Consider the following 12,319-nt stretch of genomic DNA (forward strand, 5'->3'; position numbering starts at 1 on the left):
GGTGCCAGAGTGCAATCTGCACTTCCCCCTGTGCCGCTGGAATGAGCAGTGCCCCCTGAAGGGTAGGTGTTGGAGGGCCATGTGCTTGGCCACCTGGGGAGAGAAGCAGGCTAGCGCCGCTGCTGGCTGTTGCCCCACGCCGCTCTGTGAATAGAAAAAACAGCCACCTTAGAGCCAAGCTCGCTATTCACATGCGTTACATACATGGATGTGGGTGAATAACGCAGGGTTTGGGTTAGGGATGTTCAGAGCAACTATGTGCTGCCCTTTAAAAGTTTGGGGACTCCTTTAATAAAGAAAATCGAAAAGTAGGCAAACCTACTTTTTATACAAAGGATGACACATACACAAAGAATTAACCAGCTGTGTTATGTTAAGAAGAGCTTTACAGATATTTAGGCAGAAAGTGAACAGCGAGTTTATGAAGCTGATGTGTTGCAAGCAAAAAAAAAAATTTAAATGGACAAGCATATTGAGGTCAAGCATCGCTGAAAGAGCCAAATTGTGATCATCTCCAAAACAGCAGGTCTTGTAGGGTGTCCCCAGTATGCACTGGTTAGTACCTAACAAAAGTGGTCCAAGGAAGGACAACCGATGAACTGACAACAGGGTCATTGGCACCCAGGGCTCATTGATGCATGCAGGGAGTGACGGCTGAGCACAGACTGCTGAGAACATAAATGCTGGTTATGTCTTGTGGAGTCAAAGCTCTTTTGCCAGCTGGGGGGCACAAAGCATACAGATGAGTAACCAAAGGTTGAGTGGGGTCTTCTTGTAAGCATTATTGGCCACTATCTATAGCTCCTCTTGGAGACATATTACATCCAACTGCCAGCCCCTCTTGAACCAACTCACCATTGATGTGTTGTGAGCAGTGTAAATCTAGATTAATGAATAGCTCTCTCATTTTCTACTGTATGCTTATGTCTTAGGGCTTTAAAGAACTAAGGTAAGTGAGTCAGACATTGGGCAGATGGCCTCTGCTTTCCTCTTACATCTGCATAATTAGAGCAGACTCTGTGCTTTTGCTGTGCACTTCCAGGCTATACCGGCGCCATTCGCCTCATGTGTGAGCCTGGCTTTAATATACATTACCATACATTATTTATAAATCACAGTTCTTTGGGTTTTACACCTATAATGCATTTGCTCTGCTGCGGCTTCTTTGTCCATAGCTATAGGCTCCAGCAGCCGTGCTGTGTTCCAGGAACACACTCGTACACACAAACTCTGCCGCTGGAAATCCCCGAGGCCAGTGCGCTGACCTCCCTCACAGCACAAGAGCTTATACACACTCCCTCTCTCGGCTCTACTCCCTCTCAAAAGACATGGCTTTTCATCCACAGGCACTGAGAAATCTGTGTGTGTGTTTCAAAGAGTGCATCTCTGTCTGAACATGCAGACTTAGCACAAAATGTATCAACAGCCTTAATATATACATACATACACACATAAATATATATATGTGTGTGTGTGTGTGTGTGTGTGTGTGCGTGTGTGACAATATATTTGGGCCATCTGAACACAGTGGCATTTTAAATAATGAATCAAATTTACCTGATGGTATGTTGATTTTGTGACTCAGTAGTGACTAAAGTACTGCATTATCTATGCTCAAATGCCTGTTATGGAAGCAATTCCGAATGGTTCTGAAGCCCAGTTTTATGAGACAAGATCCCTCCAGCGGTATCCCTCACTGTTGGTGTAAACTTCAGCATAGAAGTCATTGTGTGCGGGGTGGTGGGCTTCTACCTCTGATTGCATAATCTCCACTCTAAGTGGACGTCTGCCTTTTGAAGTTCTCCTCCATATCAGACTGCGGCGGTGGTTTTAAAATAGCACCCAGCTCATTAGGTAATCTTGAAAGGGCGCATCGTCTGCATTTAGGGAGAAAACTTCTGGCGAATCCTTCGAAAGCATCTGCAGCTCTGCACCCAGATCCAAACAGCAAAACCTGGAATACATTTTATTACTTGTTTATGCTACAGTAATGAGTCTAGAAATGGCACTTCTAAAGTTTTGACAAGCTTATGGTCTAGCCACAGAGAGAGAGCGAGACAGAGAGAGAGAATCATAGTGAGGGAATGCGAGAGAGAGAGAGAGAGAGAAGAGAGAGACATAGTGAGGAAGGGAGACTGTGACAGCTAAAATCTTCATAAAATGCTGCTTTTTAGATGTGGCTCTTTCCAAGACAGAGAGATGAATGTGGCATGCATCAGCAGAGACTGCAGAGGGGTCAACTAGAGTTCTTTTGTGCACTGCCCATTCAAGACTGCAGATGGTGCTATAGCACTGCCAAACATACACACAGTGTACAGAGCTCTAAACAGGTATTATTCCTCTACTTCCAGAAGGAAGCTGTGAAGGCTATAATGGCAGACAGCGAGTATGAGAAAATCTCCCACTCATTGTCCAAACAAAACACACACAAACACACCATGAAAAAGTTTTGTGCTGCAGAGGCTAAATGAGTTATGCGTTTACATGGCCAAAATTACTATGCCTCAGAACTTGAAAGTTCCAAAAGCAGTTTCAACTGGGATGAAAAAGAAGTGGAAGAAGGAGGAGGAAAAAGCGATCATTTACACATGAAAGCTGATTGCGAGCTTTGCTGTCATTAGAGTGCTTAAGGTATTTAAGTAGAATTAATATTTTAACATATGAGCTTGCTTCGGCTGTCAGTAGTTGCCACTAGAAAGAAAAACCTGTGTGTATGTGTATTTGTATGTGTGTGTGCGCCCACAAGTGTGTTTGAGACGTTTTTCTTTTTGACACTGCCAGGTAGCAAGCGGTTTAGACATCATTTGACAGGCTGTGAAATGCTGATTGCTTCACATCACAGACTGTAAAGATGGCATCTGATGAATGTTTGATGCCGCGCAGCTGTAAACACAGTTGGCAGCTATGACGGAGGGTTTTTCTCTCTATCTCTTCTCCCTCGCGCCCTCTCTCTCTCTCTCTCACTCTCTCTCTGGGTCGGCAGTGGCCATCGCTCCAGATGAGAACTGCAGAGGGGCCAGAGCCGGTTCCAAAGACCCCCGGGGGAGCAGCAGCAATAGTACTGTCTCAGTCTGGGCCATTAACTGCTTTACTGGGACCACCATGATCAAAGCGATTACCACTACGGCCACCATTATTCCGCTTAACTCTGTCCCTGGCGATGACAGGTTTAAAGAGATAGTTTGGCCAAAAATCTAATTTCCACACAATTTGTCCCTTACCTGCCCTAATGCAGCCGATTAGCCAAGACAAGCTTTGGTGTTCAAAGTTTACTTCTTCAGTGTTCCAGTGTCACTAAAACCAATAGGTAGCTGGAGCTGGAGCAGCTAACAATGCAAGTAATGCATTAATGTACATAAATAATGGGGGCTATGTGATAGATTAGTCTTGCAGTTTTGATGATTATGATTATTACCAGGAAGTCCCATTGTGATCAAAAAATCTTTTTTACAAGACAGACCTTTTTTTAATATTTCTGCAGATTATTCTATGTCCAAGGTGCGTAATAATGAACAGAAACAGAAGCAGTTTTTTCCAGATATGTCAAAACCCTGGGTACATTTAAAAGCAACCACTTGGAAGAGTGTAGCTGATAACTACCCAAGCTAAAACATAGAAGAGTGCAGAGATAAGATGGAAACATCAGTAAGGCTTTATAGATCCAAAACATCCACCAATGCTGTTCTCTGCAGGTGGTCAATGATGTCCAACACATTAAGTCATAAAGAATGCAATGGTGAACAAAAGTTAACAATAAAGTGTATGGATGTTATCCACAGGCAAAAGTGTCTTTCTCAAGTGTTTTATTTGCATTAAAAGTGAAACAATTTCCAGTCTTCCAAACTTAACTTCTTAAGGACATAACATTCTTATGGACATTAAATCTTCGCATCTGTCCAAATAAACCTGTACGTTGTAACCCTTTAAATGACTTTTTCCATCAGACATAAAAATGCTAAAATGGGGAGGTTCACATTAGTCGTCGGAAGTTACCTGCTACATTAGCCTCTTAACTCCAGTGCATTGGATGCCAATGCAATAAAGGGGAGATTATATTATATTCATTTGATATCTGAAGTGCTTTAAGATGCACTGGAAAGTGTTGTGCAGTTTTTATTTTTATTTTTATTTTCACTGCATTTCAGTGTGAGCAAATCTTACTTCATCCGCATTTCATTTTTCTTTCTTATTTCTCCCACTTTGGTTTAAAAGTTTGCTGAATGGCCTGGCCTGGACATTTGGATTGAGATTGAGTGTGTATGTGTGTGTGTTTGTGTGTGTCCCTCTCGGCATCTCATGGGGCCCAGGCTCCAGGCTCTTCAGGGACCTGTCATGGAGTTTACTGCAGATATGACAGCCAGAAAAGCCCTTGATGGCGTTATATGTGAGCAGGGTTTTCTTTCTTGAAACCATCCTCCAATCGATTAATAATTAACGAGGCGGACTGAGGCAGGCGCTAAGCGTAGCGTGATGGCTGCAGCTTTGACAGTGCGAGCATTATTGAGATGTGTATGCTGGGTGTTATCTTCTGGCTCCTGAGGCTTGGCACTGGGTTTGCGCTGACCTTATGGACCTTTCTCTCATCACGCATGCTGACAGGCCTGCCATTGGCCAATCATGTCCCTATGCTCACAAACAGCTTCAGAATGCTTGTGCAATCACTCAAATCTCAAATGTGAGCGGCCTTTCCTCTAGACTGCTTTTACGTGAATACTGCTAGGTGTGGTAGGTTTGTGATATGCATACAATGAGGCTTTACCATTGTAGGAAATCTTGCCTATTGGTGAACTTGCATGCATGTTTTATTATTCGATTATTCAATTAATTGACTTAAATGCCTAGTGTGGTTTGCCACATCACAGTGCTGCCATCATTTAGTCTGAGATATATTATTTTATGAGGTCAAATGTTCTTTTAGTACATTACAATGTCAGAATGACTGTGTGCATCATATGAATGTGCAGTATTATTTTCAGATTAGATATGAGGCAATTCACTTGCATAAGAAAGGGAAAAGTCGAAGGAAAATCAGTGAAAACGGTTTTCACCAAATAAATAAAAAAAAAGCCAAACTTTCATCTTTGAGCAAGAGGAGAAAATCATGCTGCATTCTTGCTTCAGATCAAACCACAGGTGTTTCTTTGCATCCTTACACTGTGAGAAGAGGACTAAAAGTATGTGTAGGTAATCAAGAATCTCTTACTGAGAAATATAAACAAACACTTGGTACAAAATATTTGGAAATCAATCAAATAGGCTGTTGGTGTTCTCAAAACAATGGACCAGTCCGGACCTCAGCATCACTAAATGTGTTTGGGGTTACTTGCATCGTGAGAAGCAGAAAATGCTCCAATTTCTAAGACTTAACTTTGGAAGTGTGGAAGAACCTCCCTGCAGAAAATCTGAAAGCAAGTCTCATGAAAAGAATAGACACTGTAATAAGGGAAAAAGTGGACATCTAAATGCTCCAAAAGTTTCCATTATATTTAGTTGTTGAGACTTCTGTTAAATGTCTTTTTCTGCTTTTTTCTCTGTTACTCAAAAAATAACTTGTACTGCATGACCATTTTGACTGGAAATGATAGTAATAGACAATAGAAATAGACTTTGTGAAATTTCTAAAGTAGTCTGTCTGCAAAGGCTGACTTTTCTTTTTAATAAAAACAAACCCTATTTTTTTACTGTCCTATTTTTAAAGCCACTAATTGTAGTGTTTCTTAGCCAGAGTTAGCACACACACACATCGGCATAGTTGTGAATATTTCAAATTCACTAACTATGTGTGCATATACATGGATCAGTCATAACATTAATACCAACTGCCTGATATTGAGTAGGTCCCCACTTGTGACACCACAACAGGTCTGACACACTCAGCATGGACCCCACTGCATACTAAAAAACTCCATGATGATATTAGCAGAAAATCTGCTTCAGTCCGCTAATAAATCCAAGGCTAGCAATGCAACACAAGGTACAGTTGCGAAGGCATTGCATGGCACTGGAAGTAAACATAAATTCAGTAAAGATCCAAAAAATTGTCATCGCTGTCATACCAATCTGTGTATCTCTATTTTAGCTATTTTTCACTTTTTGACATAGCATGAATCTGACAGTTGTTCTTTACATTGTATTACCGTTTTATGATGAATGGACCAATAGAAATGCTTCCAAATGACTTGGAATAAAAATCTTTTTTCTTCTCCTGTAAAGCTGACATTTTGGAGATATGAGGTGGAGATACGAGCGACGATATACAGGATAATGTATACCTATGGTAAAAGCTAACATGTGGTTTTACTGCACTCTGCATCTCGACAGCTCTTTGCTTTTGTACCTATTATAAGACACAATGAAACATGTTCCATGTTCAACCCTAGTGGGTGTGTGTTCTGTGCTTACACTATGGTAATGAACATGCTCACCACCACCCCAGTCAGAGTGGACAGTTCTCCCCAGGCTCCACTGGCTCTGGCCTCGGCTGGCCTCTGCCTGGTCCTTCTGGCCGTGATGCGCGTGTGTGTGCGTGAGCAGAGCTGACACTCGGGCTCTAGTGGCCTCGGGGGAAGACGGCTCGCATGGCGGATCTGTCACCCAGAAGGTCGCTGAGTGTTAACGCTCCCGACACGGATTAAACAGTGGTGGCCAGTGTGGCTGGCCGCTGACAGCCACCCTGCATTCTCTGCCGGCAGCACACACACATTACCACATCCCACCGGCAACTGTATGGCCCGCCGCCCATCAGCCTCTATGTGAGTAAGTTGAAACTGTAGTCAGTGTGAACAACTCCAGTAGCTTCACAGCAGAGCAAAAGACTACACTATACACCAAAAGGAAAGCAGAGCACAAACCGTCATTGTGCAGCAGTACAACGAAATTCACCCTCCGCATTTAACTCATATGTGGCAGTGAACACACACACTTACACACTAGTGACTAGGGGCTGTAAGAACCCACAACCAGAGCACTGGGCAGCTACCTCTACTACCGGAGCTGCTGGGGAGCATTTGGGGGGCAGGTGCCTTGCTCAAGGGCACCTCACTCGTGTTGAGGTAGGAGAAAGTGCTGTTTCTTTTACTCCCCCTAACCCCACTGATTTCCTGCCTTGATTGATTTTTGTTTTGTTTGTAACATTTTTTTCTTTTATTTCCAATTTGGTACTGCCAATTAACCCACATTTATAACTCCCCCTATGCTAGCAATGCTTCCAACACTTAACACATGTCTTCTAAGGACTAAAACATACAAAGCCAGCCCCCACCTATTTTTATACACACTCAGAGAAAAGCGTTGGGTCCCCAGCTCCACAGTACCAGCTAACAGATGCCAGTGACGGCCAACATTGCTTGAAAGTGATGAGGTTGGAAAGCACCATCTCTCCCTCTCAGGTCACTGATGGCAAAGCAGCATAGCTTGGGATTCAAACTCCCATGGCCATCGTGGGAGCGTATTATACCTCTACTACCTAAAAGTGTGGAATATTTCACAAATATTAACTGACCAACAATCTGCATGTTTATTGACATCTGATTTGACTAACAGTGATTTACAGGGGTGTAACTGTATCTTACATGAACTATTTGTAATGCTATGTAAACTGCTTTCTCTTCCGATTAATTTCCTTAAGCATTCAGGAGCACCTGAATGGGAGGATGAGGTGGTTATGATTAGGTCTGCAATAAAACTCTGCAAAACTAATCAGTCAATTTTACACTAGAGCTGCAGAGATTTAGTAAATTACAGTTCTTCTTAATACCATTTAAAAAAAATGGTGACATATGTTTTTCAAAACTACCATGATTATGATTCAGAATGCTACTGAATGATGAGTTTTACTTACAGTACTGTAGCTAAGGCATAAGCTCTTTGCAGCAAGTGCTATTACTGAATTCATTAACATGCAAGCAAAGATGTTGCGCAGCGCTGTAAATGGCATTACTTCTGAAACTGCTCTGTTTAGTCTGAGCCACGCTGGCTGTTAAAGATGCTAATGACAGAGATGATATTTATGCCTTCCTCAGCGCTCTTAGTAAAATGAAGCTGTCTTTCTCTGTCATCTCTGTCTATGCCTCTCTTTCTCTCCATTCCTCCCCCTCTCAGTGTTGATAGGGTTTGAGCAGAATGTATGTGAAATATTTATTCAGCGTTAGCTGCGAGCAGCTCGCTCACCCACCCACTCTACCTGCCCTGTGGAGAAATCTTCTCAGTGTGTCCCTCTCACACACTCTCTGAAAGCCTGGCCCCAGCTCGCCACAAATTACATGTCTCATTGCTCCTGCACTTACTGCAGCTTTAAAGAATAGCAATGCGACGCCATGGCCAACATTAGCCCACGGCCGGCCTTCTCCACTTCCTCTCTCTCTCTCTCTCTCTCTCTCTCTCTCTCTTTCCCTGGCTGAGAAAAGGCAGGCGTGAGCTCAGCAGTCGCTGGGGCCTTTGATTCATTATTAATACTATCTTTTTTGTATTTTAATTGAGAAAGCAATGCAGATTACTCCAGCTGCCCTCTGATTCACCTAGAAAAAAAAATAGCCAAGCAGTTTTCCCCCTACTTTTTCACGTTAAAATTCTCTCTCACACACAACGCACGCACAAAAAAAGCCTGTAGCCACAAGTCGGCCTTGTTAGACTTGTTCCGATATGTTCATATAATTTGGCATCCATCCATGGCCCTCTTGCTGACCCTCACAGGCTTGGCTGGCACTGGCAGCTGTGTGTTAGCGGCTCAGCCTCTGTGCTGCTTCTATGCTACAGAAATACATGAGAGACACACATCTATGAGAGAAACTTCCCCATCAGGTTTTAGCTAGCAGCTGTACAAGCAGAGAGAAAGCACAGACATGCAATCCTTGTCAGACTGGTCAATTTTAATGGTCAGTAAAACATGCAAAAATGTTCATGTACAGAGTGAAAGTGATTTTACAGTGTAAAATGGCTGTGTTTTATGCTGCTTTAGTGCTTGCTAATCTGAATGTAGTTTACTAGTAAGCCAGGACTTTATTTTTTCATGTGCTTCAACAGTCATATTTTTCACTGTTGTAATCCCATCAGTTTATTCAATTTATCTCTGCTTGTTTAACGATTTATCTCTTCTGCCTACGGAATTCAGAGGAATTAGATCTTAACAAGGAAGAAGCTGCATTGTACTCCCACTACAGTAAATGTTTACATGTAGCAGTGGTTTGAAGAACCCACCATTCTGCACTTTTTTCCCCCCATCGCTCTGCTGTTCAGTTCTTCAGTAAGCAGTCTGGACTGAAAGCCTCTCTCCACCCCCTAGACCCGTTTAATCAATTTGCAGGATTGTATAAACTCTTAGTGAGGGCGTCTTTGTCCTTTTGTTCCTACTGTGGCTTCCCCTCGCTCCCCCTCCAGGGACAGTGTGGGTGGTGTGCTGCTGCCAGCCTTGCTCCGGCTCCTGGAGTTGTTTTATTCACACTTTTAATCGCTGAGTGTTTTATTATTAGGTGCAGGAATTCCACCCAGCCAGGGGGGATCAGCTCTAGATGGCACCGAAATGCATTTAGCGGAATCATATTAACGGTGGCATAAAGCAAGAGCTGTCAGGCTGTTGTTAACCCGTCGGTGGAGTGGCCCGGCCCTGGCTGCTCTCCTCTAGACACGCACAGGTTACGGAGCAGAGCCCATCTCCCGCTACCCGTCAAGCATACTCAAACACACTAACACTTTTTAATAATTTGCTTCTTTTTAATTAGAGCTTTTCATTAAAAAAACTGGTGTTCACTAAAGGAAGCTGTTCCCACCACACATACACACTGATATCTGTTCAAATTAGCATCTGTTCATTATCCAATTCTGCATGGTTTCAAAACAAATAGCCTAATTATGGCTTATGACTTTTTTCCTTCAGTTTCTTCCCCTCTTCATGTGAACGGTTAATGATTGTCAGCCATATAGACTCAATGCCGGCTTGTTGTTGAATCCAATCTGACTCCCAATAACGCATGGCTATGCGCTTCTCTGCAATCTAAAAGGAAGTCTTAATTCTTTGGCCAATTAAAATGTGGATTATTTTCAATATAAATTTACTCCTAAGCCTGACAGGGTGCAATTTGTCTACTCGGCTCTTTAATCACTGACGCTGGATGCTAATAAAACATAAACCACTTAGTGGAGAATTAGTTCCGTCTCTCTTCTGCAGGAGCGGTGGAATATTTTAGAGGGGGGGAAGGTAGACCGCTGCCTCTGCTCATTAGCTTGAGGCTATTTGACAAGTTGGACAATGTCTCTACGTCCAAGCGATGGAACTGGAACGGCTTTCCCAGGCACTTGCCGGGACATTTTTATTAGCGTTTAAAAAAGGCATGTAAATTCAGTAGATTTGGGCTGATTCTCTCTTTCTCTTCCTTACACACACACACAAACACACACACACACATGGTGGGAGGCAAAGCTGAAGATTTTTCTGACAGGCTTAGTTTATCCCCCCTCATTTAGACGCTGCGTTTAGACACAAGGCGCTGAATTTCGCTGGGCTTTTATCTTGTCCACCAAGGCTGTGTGCCGCTGAGCAAAAATTTGCATTAGTGTGCGATTATGAATACCTGTGACAGATTCCCACTTGCAGCTCCCCAGGTGGAAATGAATGGGCTTCCTCTGCCTAGTTGTGCGGGAAGACACAGAGCAGGCAATTGGACTTTAGTGGTTAATGTAGCAGCTTGTGCAGTGAGGGCAAAAGGGTTTTGGCTCTCCTGCTGGGCTAGAGGCAGTTTTGCAGACTCGCTGTCTCTTGCTCTAGCCGCGGCTGGCTACCTGTAGGCCAACCTGCTAAGCTCAGGTGGCGGGGGAGCCCCAGAACACTACCTCTGGGGACTGAAGGTGACACAGTATTACGCAGGTTACTCCAAATCAGAGCAGACAGGCAGAGGCCTCCCTCCACACAAACACACACACACACACACAAAGCTTAATACCATTCCCTTCTCCTCTGTTCATCTGGCAGTTTTCAGTTTGTATCATTTTCCCTCACAGATTAAGGTACTGTAGCGGCAAGTGGTGAAAGGCATCACTTGCAATGGTACAGTACGGCCACGATTGTTATGAATTATTAAAGAAAGCCCCAGACGTGTACCATGCTGCTGCGATGCCTGGGGGGCTGTGTAGGCCGAACGCTCTGTGCATTAGACATGGTTCACATATCCCCGGTGGCAGTGTGTGTGTGTGTGTGCGCATGTGTGTATGAACCATGTCTACGAGTGATGGTAGGTAGACTGGCCCCAGAGCATGGTGTCTGGATGCTGGTTGATATGACAGGAACATGCTGCTATTTTACCAGTGCTAAAACTCCAGGCCTGAAGGCCTAGTCCAAGCTAAGCTTGTCTCAGGCTTAAGTCAAACATATTGTTTCTAACAAGCACCTAGCCAGGCAGCAGCCCATTGTTCTGTGTGCCGCTGTAAAGCCAACCGTCACTACAGTATATTCACTCTGCACATAGAGAAATCCACACAAAATAGAAGAAATTGAGTGGAATATATATTCACACTAGGCCTAGTACTAAACCAGTACTGCTACAGAGGGTTTACTACAGGAATTTATATTTATATTATTATACAGTAATATGACATGTTATCTTTACTTTATGATACATAATATGTCACAATATTTATATTCATATATTTTATAAGGATAAATACTGCAGATGTATATCTGCTTTTGCTGCATTATCAGGAAAGCATTGATGGCTCACATGGCTCACATCTGTAGTTACATACCATTTCTGAGTATCATAAAATTGGTAACTTTACAGAAGAAGGGAAAATAATTTCTATTTTAATTTATAATCTATAATTTCTTATTTTTTGTTGGTCTTTTCATCATGACGTTAACACAACTATGTTTCCAAACATTGTTTCAAACGTGTATTATAAGAAAATCCATGATGAATGATGAAGGTATTTAAATGTTGACTTCAACAAGACCAAAATTCTTAAGGCCAGACAACTGGGTTGGAGTCACTGGTCTCCAAATCAACTCAAAAAAATGGCAAGCGGCTGTTGGGCGCCCAAGGCTCATTGTTATGTGAGCAGGTTATCCAATATGGGAGGAATTGGCAGAAGGGCTACTGTGGCACAAGTCTCCAAAATGTGTAATGGCGGTTACAGGAGACATTCCTCACAACACACAGTGCATCACACCCTGCTGAGTAGCTGCAGTCCAGCCAGAGTATAGAGCCCATACTATCCCCTGTCCACTATCAAAAGTGTCTACAATGGGCACACGTGCATGTGCACTGGACCTTGGAGCAATGGAAGAAGGTTGCTTGGTCTGATGAGTCCTATTATTTATATATATTTAAGA

At 43.0% G+C, this 12,319-nt stretch overlaps 1 protein-coding gene across 2 annotated transcripts in view; it reads left to right on the top strand.

The window, feature by feature from the left end:
* mctp2a (multiple C2 domains, transmembrane 2a) overlaps window positions 1–12,319 on the top strand; it is a 51,957-nt gene that overhangs the window by 22,904 nt on the left and 16,734 nt on the right. The gene's annotated exons all lie outside the window — the stretch shown is intronic.

The sequence above is a fragment of the Salminus brasiliensis genome, chromosome 13, assembly GCF_030463535.1.
Source record: "Salminus brasiliensis chromosome 13, fSalBra1.hap2, whole genome shotgun sequence".
NCBI lineage: Eukaryota > Metazoa > Chordata > Actinopteri > Characiformes > Bryconidae > Salminus > Salminus brasiliensis.